The sequence below is a fragment of the Oncorhynchus kisutch genome, linkage group LG12 (assembly GCF_002021735.2).
Source record: "Oncorhynchus kisutch isolate 150728-3 linkage group LG12, Okis_V2, whole genome shotgun sequence".
NCBI lineage: Eukaryota > Metazoa > Chordata > Actinopteri > Salmoniformes > Salmonidae > Oncorhynchus > Oncorhynchus kisutch.
This window is the reverse complement of record NC_034185.2, coordinates 19996309-20018197: the sequence shown is the minus strand read 5'-3', so window position 1 is coordinate 20018197 and position 21889 is coordinate 19996309.

Sequence of the window (21889 nt, the reverse complement as noted above, 5' to 3'; positions counted from 1 at the left end):
ATTAAGTCGTCAATATCACTTTCAGAAGATTTACTGAAAATGGAGCAGCCTTTAACTCTCTATAGTCCTAAATTCACAACTAAAAGCATTCCCTTGCCTTCAATCTTGGGGGATGTGTATGTTTAAATACATCGATTTTTCTTGGGTCCTTTTGTTATCAAAACCTTTCTATTCCACTGGTTGCCATGGTATAATGCATACAGACTGGAAAATCTAGTTGTGGGGAAACAATGGCAGCAGAGATGAAATATCAGACCGTGGACCCCTGGGGGAAGGGTGAAGGAGAGTCTTACAGAAAGTCTCATTGTGATTTCCTCACTAACGTTTACATGGGGAGAAAACAGGTGTGAACTGGTATACGAAGAGGAAATAATTCAGCGTCACAAGAGCAAGATTTCTATTTCACATGTTCTTCATTAAAAGTGATGGAAGGAGACAGCTGTGTAGCTCACCAGCCTGTGTTATCAACTAGCACATGCTGACTGTATCGAATTAACCATCACATTAACAGTTCTCTCATGCTTTAATTTGTGAAGGAATGTTTTGACAGCATTCCGCTGTCCATACCGTTTCAGTTGACTATCTGAGGTAGCAGTAAATGCTCGCAGATTAGTTACCCATAATAAATTGCTGTTACCGACACATTTCCAAGATTTGCTCCACACCAAAGAACTGCAGAGATCAACCAGACATCAGATAGTGTGCTTGTGCTGCACTCTAATAGGTTTGAAAACATAGGGTCAGTAGCTAGTGAGGAAATTGGTTGTATTGATTTCATACACAGGGAGAAAAGGATTTCATTCTTATCCTTAAGAGGTAAAGGAGGAGGTGGGTCTGCTTGTCTCTCCGTCCGGGAGACGAGGGGAGTCTGCCAGCCATGGGGTGGCCATTTGCCATGTTACAAACTGCCGCAGCAGGGAGACGGACAGACAGACAGACAGAGTGATGTTTGTCACCATTGTTATCTGAGCTGAGCCGAGCCAGGGCAGTTGGCAGGGTAGATTTCACCCATTGTAAATGTGAAGTGACAGTACGTTATTGTGATAAGTCAGAGTCAGGCCGGTCTAATTCCGGGGGGCTGTGTTGTGTTGGCAAGGTGGATGGAGGCAGAGTGTGGAGTGGGCCAACTTTGTAATGAGATCTGGGCTCAAACTGCCCCTTTTCATTTGTGTGAAAAACGGCTACATTTGGAACAGTAAAACATCCATTTACAGCACTGATTATTGCTTTCCTGGTAAATAGCTACCGATCCGTTTGTTTGGCACCAACACAATGTATTTTTTTCCTGTGACTAATATTATACCACTAACAGTAGAAATTGGTGTGAATTTTCAAGTCAGAAATGGCTACATTACTATGACTTTTGGTCTATTGTGAACAACGATTGTATATCACAAAAGGGGGTAAATATAATTGCCCTCTTAAACCATAAGAGTATAAGCCTTGTCTAAACTCGGGAGGAGGGGAATTGTTTTAAGGTCATACCAAGGACCCTTTAGCTATTTGAGTTTGAATGTTAAGACCCCTTGAAGTATAAATAAATAAATGGATAAAACATGTTATTTGGCTTTACTGCTATTAGCCCATACAAACACATTGAATAACAGATTCACTACATGGAACAAGCGCTCTTTCACCTTTTACTGCAGATGTGGAAGTATGACATCGGAGGATGCGGCGGATTGAGACTCATCCAATGCAAAAAACAGGATATCGCTACATTAAACTGATTAGCTTATGCCAATTAGATTTCAGCGGGGGCGCGGACTTCGACTCTAGAGGGTGTTAAAGATTAATTAGATTTTTAAAAATCTAGATTTTGCTTTGTTCTGGTATTGAGTGGTGTTGTTGTGAGTGTGCACATTTTCAAGATGGAGACAACATACTGACCAGTGACCACTGACAGTGCAACTCAACACGTGGGGTGAAAAAAAAGAGAGAGGAAAAAAACAACAAACATGGCTGGCAGTGAATTGTGGGAGCATATGGCATGGGAGGGGAAGAGCAGCAGGCGCTATCCGCGTGGCTTAAAAGAGAAATGGACAAGAGAGAGGCTGAGTCTATCACTATCACTGCTCTCAGTGTCCACCTCAGAATAGGCCAGAGAGACTCTCTCCCTGTTCAACAGCCCAACACCATAATTTTAGGTCACCCATCCGCCATATTGGAATTACATCCATCTGCATATGTGCTTGAATTATTCCCCAACAAAAAATGGAGGAGCCTGAATGAGAGACGGAGAGAGAGAGAGAGAGAGAGAGAGAGAGAGAGAGAGAGAGAGCGAGAGAGAGAGATGGGGACGGAGGGTGGGGGCAACATCAATATGGGAGGGGAGCAGCCCACCATTTGCCACTTGGAAGGTCAGGATGATCCCTCACCTTCCCTCCCCTTCCTTCTGTCCCTTCGCCAGCCGCCAGTGCATCACTGGGGCATTGTGGAGTTGTTGCCATGGAGATGTGGGTCAGAGCGCTGATGTGCGAGCACCCTGTGGCTTTGAGGCTGGCAGCGGAGTGAAAACAGCCCAGACTGGAGCACATAGTAAACTCTGCTCTGAATCTAGGTCAGGGGGATTCTCCAGAGCAGCGGCAGGCGGTGACTGAGTTGTGCAGAAGTTGTTGGGGGGGGCTGGAGGAAGGGTGGCAGTATACAGGAGGGAGTGAAAGAGGATGTTCGGGGAGGACGGGTGTGGGGGTGTGGTGGCTGAAGTGGAGAGCAGAGGTACTGCTAAAGCAGTTAAATGTTTGTGTGGGTTGCTATCAGCATTACATTTGATTACTGGGTATTATGTGTAGATTGTATTCACACTCTTTGCTATGAGACTAAACATTTAGTTCAGGTGCATCCTGTTTCCATGGATCATCCTTGAGATGTTTCTACAACTTGATTGGTGTCCACCTGTGGTAAATTCAATTGATTGGACATGATTTGGAAAGGCACTCACCTGTCTATATAAGGTTCCACAGTTGACAGTGAGATGAAGGTTCACCTTCCAACAGGACAACGACCCTAAGCACACAGTCAAGACAACGCAGGAGTGGCTTCCGGACAAGTCTCTGAACATCCTTGATTGGCCCAGCCAGAGCCTGGACTTGAACCCGATCGAACATCTCTGGAGAGACCTGAAAATAGCTGCGCAGCAATGCTCCCCATCTAACCTGACAGAGCTTGAGAGGATCTGCAAGGAAGAATGGGAGAAACTCCCCAAATACAGGTGTGCTAAGCTTGTAGCGTCATACCCAAGAAGACTCAATGCTGTAATCGCTGCCAAAGGTGCTTCGACAAAGTACTGAGTAAAGGGTCTGAATACTTATGTAAATGTGATATTTCAGTTGTTTATTTTTAAAAACGAGCAAAAATGTCTAAAGCCTTGTTTGCTTTGTCATTATGGGTTATTGTGTGTAGATTGATGAAGATTTTTATTTTATTTTATTAATTTAAGAATAAGGCTGTAACGTAACAAAATGTGGAAAAAGTCAAGGGTCTGAATACTCTCCGAAGGCACTGTATATACACATGATAAGAGATCCATTAAAATATACAAGATGAATTCATAATTTTCTTTAAGATACTCCTATGGAATTAGATATCCATAACAAAGTCCAAATAAATACATTCTGAGTGTAGTTTTGGATAGTTTTAAAAATAACATGATTAATTTTTAAATGCACAGGGGAGCCAAATCATACACATTTAGGAAAATGTGCCTTGTATTGTGTTCAGGTCCAGTATAAGGCATATGAATGGCATAAGCTCTGCAAAAGCAAACAGGTGGTTCTGCACATCTTAACTTCATATTTGTCACTGGATGTGTACTGGAGGCGAAGTCAGGTGCAGGAGAGCAGAGTGAAGTGAACAGGCGCACACTTTATTCCGGTAAAATATCAAAAGCACAAACAACGTGCCCAAAACATAGACAAATGTCTGGCGCATAACAAAAACACCAATAGACAAAATACACGTAACACAAACAATCTTACACAAAGACATGATGGGGAACAGATAAATAAATACATGTAGATTGATTGGGGAATGAAAACCAGATGTGCAGGGAACAAGACAAAACAAATGGATACATGAAAAATGGAGCGGCGGTGGCTAGAAAGCCGGTGACGTCGACTGCCGAACACCGCCCGACCAAGGAGAGGAGCCGACTTCGGCGGAAGTCGTGACAATATTAAAGGGTTATCATAGGAAAAGATGCCATTCTTATTTATTTAACAGTCCTTCACTTTTTCCTTTAGAGAATGGCAGGTCTTCTGAGTGTTGAGTCTGTCAGCAACAGGACATGACAACTTACCAAATTGAAAGAGGGCCACCAAGGGCCATCATAACAAATCCTTAAATCGCCTCGTTGTGTCACAGTAAATACTCCCTAATACTGTTATGCAGTCTCTCTCTCTCCAACATAGTTTTTCATGGCCTTCCATGTGATTTCCCACATCGTGTTCTGGATGGATTATTCATGTATTTGTGTATGTTTGTGAGTATCCATATGATGTTTGTTTCAGAGTGAAAATATCCATCTGTCTAATCTAGCTTCAGCACGGCTACTTTTATCACATGACAGTATACAGTACACAGGGAGGTGTTTGTCTCTATAGGCCTAGATTACTATGTGAAATATTATGTTATTAAAAGAACAGTGTCTGATAACATCATCCGGGCACATCAGGGTTTTAAACATCCATTAAGGTTAAGTCACATTTTGTGTGAAAATACGTCCAAAAGACCTGAATAGCCTTGACTAGTCGAGAGCCATACCTCTGCTAATACTCTCTTTTAGGGCAAAATTCTAAATGATTTTGACTAACTGCGAACTTTCCAGAGGAAGACTCAGAGAGTCCAAAATGACCTGTTTAATAATTTGCTTCATTTACTTTATATGAAAATATCTTAAGCTAACATTTCCCTTGAAGTTTCAACAAGCCTAGTTATTTAGGCATTTTCTATAACTGACGTTCAAAATCTCCCAGAGGATCTCCCAAAGCCCTCAGCACCACAGTCATTCAACTTCGGTCAATCTTTGACATCCGGAAAACTTGCAAAAATGAACTTTTTTTTTACTAGCAAACCAAAGAGAACAACACAAAAATAGGCAGGCTAAAGTCAGTGAATAGGCCTAGTGGCATCCACTACTTTTGAGAGTGTCCCTGTCCCAAAGAAAACACAGATTGGATGCTGGCAGTGAAAGGGTGGTGGTGAAACCGGGGAAGGACTCTCTCTCATCATGCTGATTCACAACTATGAAGGTAATGCTAAATGAGAAACTTATTCAATAGCAAACACTTAAATGTCAAAGAACTAGTAACACAGCATCATGTATTATTCCTCCAAGCTCCTGACTTGCCATTTTCAGCAGCTTAATACTGATTCAACTGTGGGATTTGTCACAGCTCACTGCGTGCTGATTGCACTCCGTCACAAACAACATTGGTAGTCTTGACACAAGTCCCTCAGAAATAGATTTGGTAAATGTTTTGCGTACACCTGATGCCTGTTTTGCATATGTATTATACAACAGTGTAGTAAGGTTCAGCACTGGCATTAAATGCAAATGACAGACAAATAAAAGCTTGGATACAGCAAACAGTGTAGCGAGCAAACAGGGAAGAAGCCAGTGTCTCAAAAAATAACATTGATCAGTCCTATTTTTCTAACAAGAATCTCAGTGACCATTGACCACACAATGTGCTGTGTAAGAATCAGACATTTTTGACAACATGCACTTATTAACCAGTTATACGAGTAGCCTACAATTACTTCAGAATTCAAAAAGGCACAGTGAATGAGATATGGTTGCCATACTTGGTGATGACCCACTGGTCAACGACGTCAGTTGAACGTCTAGTTTTGATTAACATTTGGTTGAGTGAATTCAACTAATGTGTGAATTCAACATGAAATCAACCCAAAATGTCCCTGTCATTGGATTAAGGTTAAAAATTGGGTGAATTAAGACAAAATGTCCTTACACTGATGACTTTTTCTAAATCCAAAAAGTTTACCACGTTGAATCGGCGTCATCACATTGATTTAGGGGGGGGGGGGACGTGGAACCACATTGATTGAACCAGTTTTTACCCAGTGAGGAGGCTTTTATAAAATACTTACATAAGCACTAAATTGGTTTCCCGAAATACCTTTACCGTGGAAAACTTGTTTCATTCTTTCACTCAAGCAAACAGTACCAAAATCAAAGTTATCTATAATATCTACTTACACTACATGACCAAAAGTATGTGGACACCTGCTTGTCGAACATCTCATTCCAAAATCACGGGCATTAATATGGAGTTGGTCCCCCCTTTGCTGCTATAACAGCCTCCACTCTTCTGGAAAGGCTTTCCAGTAGATGTTGGAACATTGCTGCGGGGATTTTCTTCCATCCAGCCACAAAAGTATTAGTGAGGTCGGGCACTGATGTCGGGTGATTAGGCCTGGCTGGCATTCGGCGTTCCAATTCATCCCAAACGTGTTCGATGGGGTTGAAGTCAGGGCTCTGTGCAGTCCAGTCAAGTTCTTCCACACTGATTTTGACAAACCATTTCTGTATGGACCTCGCTTTGTGCACAGGGTTATTGTCATGCTGAAACAGGAAAAGGCCTTCCCCAAACTGTTGCCACAAAGTTGGAAGCACAAAATCATCTAGAATGTAATTGTATGCTGTAGCGTTAAGATTTCCCTTCACTGAAACCAAGGTGCTTAGACCGAACTATGAAAAACAGCCCCAGACCAATATTTCTCCTCCACCAAACTTAACAGTTGTCTCTATTTGGCCAGTTTGGGTTTTCCTGACATCCACCAAACCAAGATTCATCCATCGGACTGCCAGATGGTGAAGCGCGATTCTTCAATCCAGAGAACGCGTTTCCACTGATCTAGAGTCCAATGGCGGCGAGCTTTACACCACTCCAGCCAACGCTTGGCATTGCGCATTATGAACTTAGGCTTGTGTACGGCTGCTCGGCCATGGAAACCCATTTCATGAAGCTCCCGACGAACAGTTTTTGTGCTGATGTTGCATCCAGAGGCAGTTTGGAACTCAGTAGTGAGTGTTGCAACCGAGGACAGACCATTTTTAAGTGCTACACGATTCGGGACTTGGCGGTCCCGTTCTGTGAGCTTGTGCAGCCTACCACTTTGCGGCTGAGTAGTGCGGCTGACTATTCTCCTTGACGTTTCCACTTCACTATAACAGCACTTACAGTTGACCGGGGCATCTCTAGCAGGGCATACATTTTACGAACTGACTTGTTGGAAAGTTGGCATGCTATGAAAGTGCCATGTCACTGAGCTCTTCAGTACGGGCCATTCTACTGCCAGTGTTTGTCTATGGAGATTGCATGGCTGTGTGCTCGACACCTGTCAGCAACGCGTGTGGCTGAAATAATTCATTTGTAGGGTTGTCCACATACGTTTGTATATATAGTGTATATTTCTAAGTTACTTAGTCACCAGTGTTTCATGCCAGAGCAGCTTGATTATTTTCTGTAGAACCTTTATTGCAAGACAGCTGATTGCGTACATTTTTTTATTGTTAGCCCTCAAAATTAAGAAACTGCTGGTGTATATAGGCTAGACCATAGAAATATGTCCAATATCAATAAAAATGGCTCCAATGGCACATCACTCTACCTTAGATCATTTTGAAAAGAGTAAACAAATATGACATAGGCCTATCTTATATCTTGTATCTGTGGTCTGCATTGTTGAGGACTTGTTGAGGACTCGAAACGCAACACAGAGAGACAAGAACACGTACATCAGCATGGATTACCCACAACTCTAGGGAAAACGTTGAGATGTTCAATGATTGTTTTCAGCAGAACTAACACAGAAAAAAACGCACTACATAGTTGAAAACAATATGGAATTAAAAGGTTTTTCTGGCAACAGATCATGCCATTGTATGCTCATAGTTTTTCCTTTGCCCACAAAAACCCATTGACCATTAGAAATATCATATTGATGACTGTTTTATTTCCTACTAGAAATTAAGTGCAGAGAAATGTACGTTTCATATTTTACGCTTTCATGGGGATTCTCGTTGAAAGGAGAGGGCGGGATCACGTGTATCGGTTCCTGCAGTTTTAAATCAGCCTTTTCTCTTCTCCAAATACTGTGTTGCTGACGCACAACCTAAAGATATTTAGACCCTCCTCCAACAGTGTTTCCACTTGTAACTGAATTCCCCAAACAAAAGGATGATTGTGTAACCAGGGAGTGTGCTATCACTGCAGACACCTGGAGACCTTTTATTCTCAACGGGCAAAGAGCAGCACAACAAAATCCCCACAGAAAACACTCCCGTGCACCTGACACAAAAGGTGATTCTTTTTTTTTCAGGGGGGGTTTATCATATTTCCTTAATGGTAAAAAGGTGGAAAAAAAGTCACATCCATTTTGACCCAGACATAAATGACAGAGATACTTTACTTTGCTTTACTTTAAATATGTGGACAGCCAAAACATAGTTTTGTTAGGGCCTATCATTTGAAGATTTTCTCATTGTGTTAGATGCTTACCCCATATGACACTGTTTCCATGTCGACTGATTTCTTTATTCCCCGAGAAATTCCATGCAGGCCATGGCCTTGCCATTCTTTTCATGAAAGCTCAACCCAAAGTAATTAGTTGGCTGTCAGATACAATATGTAGGGGGCTTGGGAACATAACATTCATGGACCTTAGAAGACCTTTCAAAAGCCCCCAACAATGCACATCCGGCATTCCAGGCTACATACACTGTATGTATATATACCCTATAGCATGGGGGACTGTTCGCATTCCACATCGTAAAGGAATCATACAAGTGAACCATCTGATCTAGTCTAAAGGGCTCACAATTAGCCTGTGATGGAGTACAAGAGGTCTGTGAGGTACTGTCTGGGGAAACACAGCCCAATTGTGATCAACCCTTTAATCCCAGCCGATTCAATGAGCACACGGATCTGTAAAGCATGAGGCACCGAACCCAGCCATAGTGGCAGGCCAGGCAGCGCAGTATAACTCCAGCCAGGGGATTAAATCCAGGCAAGGGTAACGGTTCATGTGTATCATATAATTAAGAATTTCCTTCCATCCATCAAAGTGAATTACAAGCGAGACGGAATAAAATGCAATCAGTCTGTTTCACGGTATAATTTCTTATCTACAACCAAAATAAATGCCAGAGATGAGTTCCCTAGTTTTTATGCCACCTGAGAATTGGGGGTGGCAGGTAGCCTAGTGGTTAGAGCTTTGGACTAATAACCCAAAGGTTGAAAGATCAAATCTCCAAGCTGACAAGGTAAATATCTTTTGTTCTTCCCTTGAATAAGGCAGTTAACCCACTGTTCCTAAGCCATCAATGAAAATGAGAATATGTTCTTAACTGACTTGCCTAGTCAAATAAAACGTTTTTTTTAGAGGGACCTATCCCAGACACTGGAGCATAGGCCTACATCTAGTTCTGAAGCAAAACATGCATCTGTGAACTTCCCCATCCCCACTCCCCATAGCCCTTGAAAGTCAATGACCCCTTCAAAACCAGTCTGACGCCATCTTTAGTTTATCTGCAACAGACGAAAGGTCCAAACAAGCTTTAATTTGCTTGTCTCTGTATCAGTAGCTGTGGCTGACGATGTGGCTGTTCACAGGCAGACTGATAACAACATTAGTATGCCATAGGCTGACGACTGGGAGCTAAACACCCTCCATTAATCCAGGGCTCAATCAGCTGCAGAGCAGACAACTAACTACCTCCAGAGGACTCCTGAGACACATCCTGCTTCATTTATCAGGGCTGTTGTCTTCCATATTGAGCTTAATTGATACCTAATCTATCAACAATTGCCCTCTCTCTCACAATAGGCTTACACCTGACCAGAGGCTGTAATTGTGCATCGTCCATTGATGCTTACTGTATGGGGCAGCTGCAGTGTTTGAGAATGAAAATGAAAGTTGTTTATTCCTGTCCTAAACAGGGATGGGTGCCAAATGGCCTGTGAGGAACATGAAATAGCTTCACCACTGATTTGTTGTGTGGTGAGACGCCAGCTTGCTGTCACAGTCCACAGGGCCTCACAGACCTGCATCTGTGGCCCACATGTCATCTCCACCGAGAGGAGAGCAGAAGTGGCCTTCTGTTCACTTCTGTTTGTCTGCCAACAGCCTCTCAAGAGTGTCACGACTCTGTGGATGAGGTGTCATCGCCCCACTCACAATGCTGATAAAAATAACTGTCTAAACATTCAGCAGAACAGGGGACGTCATAGGCTGAGAGTGTCTATTTACATGGCAACCTTGTGTCTACAAGTTGGCCCATTTGGTTGTCATATCGTCATCGGGGGAGATGTGCCATGTAATGCCAACCCTGATGAGAAATACACCTTTGTAGAGCAGTGGTTGAAATTGCATGTTAATGGTGCATGTTTTTAAAGGTTTTAAATTAATCATACAAATAGTGTCACTAATTACAAGCTAAATGTTTGTTTCCTACCAAACTGGCATTCACTCAGTTAAATACAGCAGTCCCTTATAGTCAATACAACACAGTCAAAATCCTTCCCACTGTCAAAACGTGTAATATAAAGCAGTCCTTAAATCCTAAGACTAATAACGGGAAATTATTTTAGTCTTGTCTGAAGTGTAATTTATTTCCTCCAGTGCCTACTGCAATTTTAAGTTATGTTTCATCTTTGATGGATCTTGTATCCATAATTTATGTTACCTACAAGCTTTCTGCTACAGCGCTATTTGTTGGCCCTGTTTCAATCAATTAACTTTATTCTTCCAGTTAGGGAACTTTGAAAAAAACAAAAAACATGAAAACATAGTAGGCTACAAAAACATACTGTTCACACTTGGCAACGTCATTATCATTATCATTGCCATAGACATTGCAATAGAGCAGAGCTCTATACTAATAATCAGGTTTGAAGAGTAACAGTGCATTCGGAAAGAATTCAGACCCCTTGACTTTTTCCCAATTTTTTACATTACAGCCATATTCTAAAAGGAATTAGATAAATTAAAAATGATCATCAATCTACACACAATACCCCATAATGACAAAGCGAAAGGTGTTTAGAAATCAAATCAAATTGTATTTGTCATACACACGTGTTTAGCAGATTTTATTGTGGGTGTAGCGAAATGCTTGAGTTTCTTGCTCCATCAGTGCAGTAACATCTATCGATCAATATCTAACAATACACACAATCTAAAGTAAAGGAATGGAATTAAGAATATATAAATATTTGGACGAGCAATATCGGAGCAGCATAGACTAAGATACAGTACAATAGGGGAGAATACAGTATACACATATGAGAAAATATGTAAACATTATTAAAGTGACTAGTGTTCCAATTATTAAAGTGGCCAGTGATTTCAAGTCTATGTACAGTTGAAGTCGGAGGTTTACATACAATTAGGTTGGCGTCATGAAAATTAGTTTTTAACCACTTTCTTGTTATTAACAAACTATAGTTTTGGCAAGTCGGTTAGGACATCTACTTTGTGCATGACACAAGTAATTTTTCCTTGGATAATTCCATAAAATTATGTCATGGCTTTAGAAGCTTCTGATAGGCTAATGGACATAATTTGAGTCAATTGGAGGTGTGCCGGTGGATGTATTTCAAGGCCTACCTTCAAATTTCAGTGCCTCTTTGCTTGACACCATGGGAAAATGAAAAGAAATCAGCCAAGACCTCAGAAAAGTATTGGAGACCTCCACAAGTCTGGCTCATCTATGGGAGCAATTTCCAAATTCCTGAAGGTACTATGTTCATCTGTACAAATAATAGTACGCAAGTATAAACACCATGGGACCACGCAGTCGTCATACCACTCAGGAAGGAGACGCGTTCTGTCTCCCAGAGATGAACGTACTTTTGTGCAAAAGAACAACAGAAAAGGACCTTCTGAAGATGCTGGAGGACACAGGTACAAAAGTATCTATATCCACAGTAAAACGAGTCCTATATCGACATAACCTGAAAGGCCGCTCAGCAAGGAAGAAGCCACTGCTCCAAAACCGCCATAAAAAAAGCCAGACTACGGTTTGCAACTGCACATGGGGACAAAGATCGTACTTTTTGGAGAAATGTCCTCTGGTCTGATGAAACAAAAATATAACTGTTTGGCCAACTGTTTGGAGGAAAAAGGGGGAGGCTTGCAAGCCGAAGAACACCATCCCAACCGTGAAGCACGGGTGTGGCAGCATCATGTTGTGGGGGTGCTTTGCTGCAGGAGTGACTGGTGCACTTCACAAAATAGATGGCATCATGAAGAAAGGAGATTTTGTGGATATAATGAAGCAACATCTCAAGACATCAGTCAGGACCCTAAGCATACTTCCAAAGATGTGGCAAAATGGCTTAAGGACAACAAAGTCAAGGTATTGGAGTGGCCATCACAAAGCCCTGACCTCAATCCCATAGAAAATGTGTGAGCAGAACTCAAAAAGCGTGTGCGAGCAAGGAGGCCTGCAAACCTGACTCAGTTACACCAGCTCTGTCAGGAGGAATGGGTCAAAATTCACCCAACTTATTGTGGGAAGCTTGTGGAAGGCCCGAAACTTTTGACCCAAGTTAAAAAATTTCAATGCAATGCTACCAAATACTAATTGAGTGTATGTAAACTTCTGACCCTCTGGGAATGTGATGAAATAAATAAATAAATAATTATCTCTACTATTATTCTGACATTTCACATTCTTAAAATAAAGTGGTGATCCTAACTGACCTACGGACAGAGTATTTTTACGAGGATTAAATGTCAGGAATTGTGAAAAACTGAGTTTCAATGTATTTGGCTAAGGTGTATGTAAACTTCCGACTTCAAATGTATATAGGGCAGCAGCCTCTAATGTGCTAGTGATGGTTAGTGATGCTAGTGATGGTCTGCAAACTTGATGATTGAGTTATGGTGCATGGCCACGCAGTCATGGGTGAACAGGGGGGGGGGGGCTGAGCACGCATCCTTGTGGGGCTCCAGTGTTGAGGATCAGCGAAGTGGAGGTGTTGTTTCCTACCTTCACCACCTGGGGGTGGCCCGTCAGGAAGTCCAGGACCAAGTTGCACAGGGTGGAGTTCAGACCCAGGGCCTCGAGCTTAATGATGAGCTTGGAGGGTACTATGGTGTTGAATGCTGAGCTATAGTCAATGAACAGCATTCTTACATACTGTAGGTATTCCTCTTGTCCAGATGGGATAGAGCAGTGTGCAGTGCGATGGCGATTGCATCGCTGTGGATGTATTGGGGCGGTAAGCAAATTGAAGTGGGTCCAAGGTGTTAGGTAAGGTAGAGGTGATATGATCCTTGACTAGTTTCTCAAAGCACTTGATGACAGAAGTAAGTGCAAATGGGCAATAGTCATTTAGTTCAGTTACCATTGCTTTCTTGGGTACAGGAATGATGGTGGACATCTTGAAGCATGTGGGGACAACAGACTGGGATAGGAAGAGATTGTCCATAAACACCACCAGCTGGTCTGCACATGCTCTGAGGATGCGGCTATGGATGCCTTCTGGGCCGGCTGCCTTGCGAGGGTTAACACACTTAACTGTCTTACTCAAGCCGGCCACAGAGAAGGAGAGCCCACAGTCCTTGGTAGCGGGCCGCATCGGTGGCACTGTGTTATCCTCAATGTGGGCGAAGAAGGTTTTTAGCTTGTCTAGAAGCAAGTGGCTGGTTTTCCCTTTGTAGTCCATGATTGTGTGTAGACCCTACCACATATATTTAGTGTCTGAGCCATTGAATTGCTACTCCACCTAGTCTATACTAACGTTTTGCCTGTTTTATTGCCTTATGGAGGGATTAATTACACTCTTTGTATTTGGCCATATTTCCAGTCACCTTTCCATGGTTAAATTCGATGGTTCGAGCTTTCAGTTTTCAGTTTTTTTTTCTATCCACGGTTTCTGGATAGGGTAGGTTTTAATAGTCACAGTTGTTACAACATCTCCTATACACTTCCTGATGAATTCAGTCACTGTATAAGTTTATTTGTCTATGTTGTTATTGGAGGCTACCCGGAACATACTGTATCCCAGTCTTCGTGATCAAAACAATCTTGAAGCATGGATTCTGATTGGTCAGACCAGTGTTGAATAGTCCTTAGCACGGGTACCTCCTGTTTGAGTTTCTGTCTATAGGAAGGGAGGAGCAAAATGGCGTCGTGATCAGATTTGCCAAAGGGAGGGTGGGGGAAGCCCTTGTAGGCATCCAGGAAGTTGAAGAAGCAATGGTCGAGTGTTTTAACAGCGTGAGTACTACAGTCAATGTGTTGATAGAACTTCGATAACTTTTTTCTCAAATTTTCTTTGTTAAAATCCCCAGGTACAATAAATGTGGCCTCGAGATATGTGGTTTCCTGTTTTCATCAAGTCCACTGAAGGTCTTTGAGGGCCGTCATGGTATCGGATTGAGGGGGAATATACACGGCTGTGACTATAACTGAAGGGAATTCTCTACGGTCGGCATTTGATTGTGAGGTATTCTAGGTCGGGTGAACAAAAGGACTTGAGTTCCTGTATGTTATCACAATCACACCATGAGTAGTTAATCATGAAACATACACCCCTTCCCTTCTTCTTCCCAGAGAGATATTTTTCCTGTCTGCGCAATGAAATTAAATGAGAACCCAACTGGCATAACGGACTCAGACAGTACGGTATATCCTGAGAGAGCATTGTTTCCATGAAACAGAGTATGTTATAATCCCTGATATCTCTCCGGAAGAAAATCAGAGATATCTGCAGTCCACCTGTGGTAAATTCAATAGTTTGGACATGACTTGGAAAGGCATACACCTGTCTATATAAGGTCCCCTAAGCCATGAGGTAAAGGAATTGCCCGAGGCAGGATTATGTCGAGGCACCGATATGGGGAAGAGTACCAAAAAATGTCTGCAGCATTGAAGGTCCAAAAGAACACAGTGGCCTCCATCATTCTTAAATAGAAGACATGTGGAACCACCAAGACTCTTCCTAGACTGGCCACCCGGCCAAACTGAGCAATCGGGGGAGAAGGGCCTTGTTCAGGGAGGTGACCAGGAACCCGGTGGTCAATCTGACAGAGCTCCAGAGTTCCTTTGTGGCGATGGGAGAACCTTCCAGAAGGACAACCATCTCTGCAGCACTTCACCAATCAGGCCTTTAGGGTAGAGTGGCCAGATGGAAGCCACTCCTCAGTAAAAGGCACATGACAGCCCGCTTGGAGTTTACCAAAAGGCAGCTAAAACTCTCAAACCATGATAAACTAGATTCTCTGGTCTGATGAAATCAAGATTGAACTCTTTGGCCTGAACGCCAAGCGTCACATCTGGAGGAATCTGGCACTATCCTTTCGGTGAAGCATGGAGGTGGCAGCATAATGCTCTGGGGATGTTTTCAGCATTAGGGACTGGGAGACTAGTCAGGATCGAGGGAAAGATGAACGGAGCAATGTACAGAGAGATCCTTGATGAAAACCTGCTCCAGCGCAGGAGTGGCTTCAGGACAAGTCTCTGAATGTCCTTTGGCCCAGCTAGTGTCCAGACTTGAACCCGATCGATCATCTCTCTAGAGACCTGAAAATAGCTGTGCAGCGACGCTCCCCATCCAACCTGACAGAGCTTGAGAGGATCTGCAGAGAAAGATGGGAGAAACTCCCCAAATACAAGTGTGCAAAGCTTGTAGTGTTAGACCCAAGAAGACCCAAGAAGGCCAAAGGTGCTTCAACAGCGTCCTGAGTAAAGGGTCTGAATACTTTTTTTTATACTGTTTTGCTTTGTCATTATGGGGTATTGTGTGTAGATTGACGAGGCTGTAACGTAAAACTATTTGGAAAAGGGGTCTGAATACTTTCCGAAGGCACTGTATATCCTTACATCACTTTGTCCAGCAAAGACTCAACATCAAAACTCAAAAGAACAGGCAACAAGTCTTCTGTTTCACCACTCACGCCACCCTGTGTTGTATTGTTCATACAAATGTTCCTTACAAAAGACTTAAAACTGAAGCAATTTCGATTTCCAGGAACCAAACATAGGGAATCTTCCCCTACAGTTGAACAACTTTTACATTTACTGCTACCCCAGTAATCACTCCTTTCCATAGTGCCCTTTTTTGAGAGCAAAACAATTCACATCATTTGTCCACATTGTCACCACAGACTCATCTTTATCCTGACCCTCACCCTGACACTCACTTCCATGTCTCCTCCTGTCTTCGATCCGGCATACAGCTCACTCTGCTTACACTTTCTACCATTCTTCTTTAACAAACCATCTCCCCTTTCTCCGCCATTTTTAACCGATTCAAGCTCCCTCTCTTCCTCCCTCTCTCTCTTCAACCACCTCTGCCTCTCTGTTTTTCCTTCATTCCTCCAAGTATACGTATCCTTATGATAATACAGCACTTCTCCTGACATACATCTTGTTCTGTCCCTCTCAAGGAACGCCATTTTAGAACTAACTCATAGTTCTGGTCCAGCTATGTGAATCAACTTAACTACTTCCTGTTCTCTCCCAACAATTAGAAAACATCTGACCAATGATAATAGAGCAGTTGTTGCCAGGTAGATAAACAATACCAATACCCAAACAACTGGGGTGTATTCATTACGCCGATTCTGTTGCAAAACGTTTTTCAACAGGAACTGTTGACTCAAACGGAAAACGTTTTGCAGAGAAAACAAGAGTTTCTATTGGACAAATTCAGGTTGGTAATTCCCTGTTTTGTTCCATTTGCTCTGTTTGCTTCCGTTTGGTTCCTAAACGGTAAACGATTTCCATTGCAAGACGTCATGAATAGACCCCTGATTCACTATATAGAACTACACGCAACAGTGATTTATGGCTCTATTCAATCTGTAACGCTGAAGCATTAGAGATCTTGCAATATAAATGTAAAGGTAATTTCCGATTGAGCCAATATATGCAGCATTTACTGTGAATGCAGTCAATAATAATATTCCTCATCAAATAATCCTACAACTGTATTAGTAATCACAATGTAGTAGAGGCTAAGGAATACGTCGTTTTTCATACCGGCCATCAGCTCAAGATGAGTCATCACTCAGAGACCATGGTCATCTATTATCAGCTAGGGTGGGTGATGACTTCATGTCACTTTTTGTATCGATAAACAATGCTGCACTGGACAAAATATTGATGCGGTGTCCTCTTGAGCGGACAAATTTAAGGAGCAAGAGGAAGTATGTAGGGGTTTAGCTGTCGCTGAATGAGCTGAAAGATCAGAGCGGCTACTAAGGGCCAATTAGAAAGAATGTTCTCTTAACTAGCTGCCAATAAAGGACCACATCTGCAGCTAATGAAGGAGCAGAGAAGAAAAACGGAAGAAAACATCAGTGGCAGATTAAGACTGTGTTGACAAATCAGAGCAGAGTCAACATAAACTACTTAACATATGTAGAATGGACATTAAGGAGAAGTATGTTTGCGATGCTATTTGCGATGCTATTTTCATGACAAACCCATGGGTGAGCTTGGTGCTCCTCTTTTAGCTCCTGAAAATCATGTATAACCCTGGAGTCCTTGAACAGACAGACTGAACACAGATTCCGGAGTGTTTTAGGCAGACAACACATCCAATAAAGTAGGTTCTTGACCAGCCAAACAGAAACAGATGTTAAATGAGCAGAAGAGAAGCTCTCCAAGCTCTTAACCCTGACACTCTGGTGAAGAATAAGCTGGCTACTGTCAGCTAGGCTGCTCTGTGTTAATCTATCTGCGTTAACAGCAGTAAATCCACTGGAAACAACTGGTTTGATAGTCTACAAAGCACTGTTTACCTTTCCAAAGTGGCTTCTATAAACTGTCTCTTCAGATTTCTACTTTAAGCGCTTCACTGGCTACCATACATTCAATAATGGAATCCTATAGTACAGCAAACTGATAAAACTCCTGGCTCCGGGTCTTTATCTCTTTCTACAGGTTTAAGGACTGATCCTGTCTTGAGATGAACTAATTACAGTGGTAATCTGGGATGATCTGTGTGATAGCAGCAGGGTGAACGGTATAGGACTGATCTGATCTGATCTGCATGATGAAGCTGAAGCATGCCCCAGCCCACACTCACATTAGCCAAACGCACATGCTAGTCAGTCAACTGTAGGCCTACAGTATTATCCCAAACCAATCCATTTGCTCTAATTTTATTTTTCAAATCCAGATTTCATCTGTTTCTACCGAAAGGCCCCAGAGGATTGTACCATTAATAATCTGTCAAAGAACATGAATGACAACTTTTAAGGGGACTTTCTCTACGGGGCACAGTATAACAGTGACTGTAGATTCACAGTAGATCAATGTCTTAATCATACAACTATCTCAGCAAGAATTTGTTGTAATACAGTAAATAGCCTAAAATGAAGGCTATCTTACAAACTAACATTAAAATGAGTTATACATCCATGGTTGCTGTTTTTATGTAATAATATAAAGTGCACATGTTCAAGATAGCACGTATAGGAATTGGAATTTGGTTGTGCTCCTAGATGGTTGAAAGCATAGTAATTACACATAGAAAACGTTGCTAACTTTTGGCTGTTCGTGGATATAGGTTGTAATCTTAATGATCAACGCCACAACCTAATATTACCATATTACCCAATTATCCACGTTGAAATGACGTGGTGTGCCCAGTTACATAAAACGATAGATACTTTGGATTTCATTGCTTTTCATAGGATGTGCAGCTGCACAACAATCCATTATAGTAGTCTCACTGTAGCTAGTTGGATACCATGGTGATAGAATTGACAGAGAAGATCACACAGAGTGGATCCGCTCCATTCTGTTCTGATGATGATATCCGTGGATGTGCAGTGCCTGCCTGTGTAACGTTAGTGTTTTAGGATTTAAAGGGAAGAGATTAGGTGTACAGCCTATGCAGGCCTAATCAACAGAAACATACCATAATTAGACCTTATGTATTCTATATTACCTGGCGTTTGACATTATTATTATCTGGCCAATTCCCCAGTTAAGTAGTCTTGAGCATGCCCGGTTACCTGGTCACTGATTACAATTTGACAGGTGATTGATGTTGCTTTTCTATGCTAACCTAACAAATGAAAGGAAGTGAGTTTTTATATTGTAGATGAAACGGCTTTATTGACCCTCTGCTAAGCCTTTGCTCACAGATACAATCTGACTTCTTGCCAAATACTATTTTTGGCCAATGTTTTTCTTCCGGGAGTTACCCTATACAAATAAGGATTATTTTACTTTGGTGTATTCAATACTGAGGCTTTATGGGCTATTTACTTACATGATTGCTGCTGTTGGACAAACAACAGGTGCATCAGGGCTGTGCAGGCAGGGGCTCGCAAGCTGTTATCCAGGCAATTGCCTCCCTCCCCCACCACCCAAAACAATCTCTCTCTCCAAGGTTACTGTTATGCTAGTTGACAGAGGACCTCTCCCAACAACAATACAGTGACTAGGGTCTGGTTTCTAGGGTCTGGTTTATCCGCTTTAATAAAATACAAAACAGTAGCTAGCAAGATGGTGCATGAGTGCATTTCACAAGTGGCTAGTTTGTGTCAACTATCTTAACTTAAATCACTGCAAAGATTTTTCCTGCAAAATTTGGTTTTGAATCGCAACGTCTGCCTCGTAATCTCGTGGGAGAGTCCCCGGCAAAGTTTTTTCCCCTCATCGACATAGGAAGTGACAAAGTTTCTCATTGCAACCAGACCCTAGTGTTGCTTAGGGTCAGGTTTTCAGGAGTAACAGGGGATGCACATGCCACATTGTGGTTTCCAGATAGATTAGTAGGTCTAACCACACCACAAAAACACAAAAACAAGGTTTAATGGACATCCGGAATTAGCTAAGAGGCTAACTTGCATCATTGAGTCACACTACTTCTTGTTTAGAGGAGCAGAAACAGCAAACATTAAATTCTGAACCTGGATTGGTGTTTACTTTTTTGCACATTTTCTACCAGCTAAATGGATTAATTCCAAATGATACATTATAGGATATACCATGTATCTAAAATCCTACATGTGGAATTCCTCAGAGCACTGCAACGTGCATTTATTCATCGCCATTACTAATTTGTCCTTTTTGTCATTTATGTAAGACTTAAAACACTCAAAATGCAAGAATGAGCACTGCCAAATTGAGATAAAGGGTTGAAGAGGAACTCCTTTCTCCTCTTGTGTAACTATGTATATATCTGTGCAGGCTGGGCCTCTGAACCAACCAAGCAGAAAAGATGGAAGATATCGTCAAACTCCCTGATACATCACCATCATTATGAAATTATATTTGCATTACATTCTTTGGTAAGCACAGTGGAGGCTGAAGAAGGGAGGATGGCTCATAATAATGGCTGGAATGGAGTGTAATGGCTGGAATATAGTGAATGGAATGATATCAAACACCACTCCATTCCAAAATCATGTGTTTGATACCATTCCATTCACTCCATTCCTTCCTTTGGCCGCCTTTCCTTCCAGTTCTTTGCTGCCAATGACTGGAACGAATTGTAAAAATCGTTGAAGTTGGATACTTATATCTCCCTCACTAGCATCAGCTATCTGAGCAGCTTACCGATCACTGCAGCTGTACACAGCCCATCTGTAAATAGCCCATCCAACTACCTACCTCATCCCCATAATGTTTTTATTTACTTTTTTGCTATTTTGCACACCAGTATTTCTACTTGCACATCATCATCTGCACATATATCACTCCAGTGTTCATTTGCTAAATTGTAATTACTTCGCTACTATGGCCTATTTATTGCCTTACCTCCTTACTCCATTTGCACACACTGTACATAGATTTTTTCTACGTGTAACTCTGTGTTGTTGTTTTTTGTCTCCCTTCTTTGCTTTATCTTGGCCAGGTCACAGTTGTAAATGAGAACTTGTTCTCAACTGACCTACCTGGCTAAATAAAGGTGAAATAAATACATTTAAAATGTCAAATTCTGACCATCATAATGAGTCGTCCTCCCCTCAGCAGCCTCCACTGGTTATGTATTTATTTTTCTCCACCCCATGGTGAACGACTCATTGAGAGTTATTCAAATTCTGTAATTATGTTAAATCATGCACACTTTTGCTTCCAATGGGTTGCAACAAGTAAAATGAGAACCAACTCAAGTGCTTACACCAAGCAGTAATTATTTTCTGTATTAAAACTAAGTCAATTGGATTCGAAGCAAACTGATAGTCATCTTGTTTGGAGCTGGACTACCGACCGACTCATACTCAAAATGCTTGACTGCAAACCACTGAAACCATGTTTGATTCATCAGCATTGTGCACTGGAATTTTTTGTTGAAAAAGGGAAACGTTCAGTTTATGTCACCATTGCCTGAGAACAGACAAGCAGAGCCTAGGTAATCTGGAGAGCATAATTCACTGTGTGTCATCACCAACACACTGAGCCTAAATAGAAGCTACTCCTCCGATAAAGAGTGATGTTTTTATTCAAGGCACAATCATGCCAATTAAGGATACTTTCTCTAATTGGAAGAGATTCAAAGCACTTTTAAAAGGGAAGTTCACCCATTTTGAACAAGTGAAAATAAGTTTACATGGAAATATGGGTGAACTTCCTCTTTAAAGTACCCGGGAGAACTTGAGCAGTTCCAAAAAGTATTTTGCTTGTAAACATATCCATATATCTAAACACTGGCTCGAACAACTCATTCATGCAAAACACAAATCTCCATTGCCATCATTGACTTTGCCAAATATATCGATCAAGAAAGATTTGTGTTCATTCCATAATTCACCCATGTGGCAGCATTTAAAACTCTTTTGATCAAAAACATCCCAACTTTGTTCCTGCTTTGTGATTTTCAATCAATGGATTTACATCAATAAAACACTATATATTTTTTGTCAATAACTGTTACAAGTGCAAAATGTG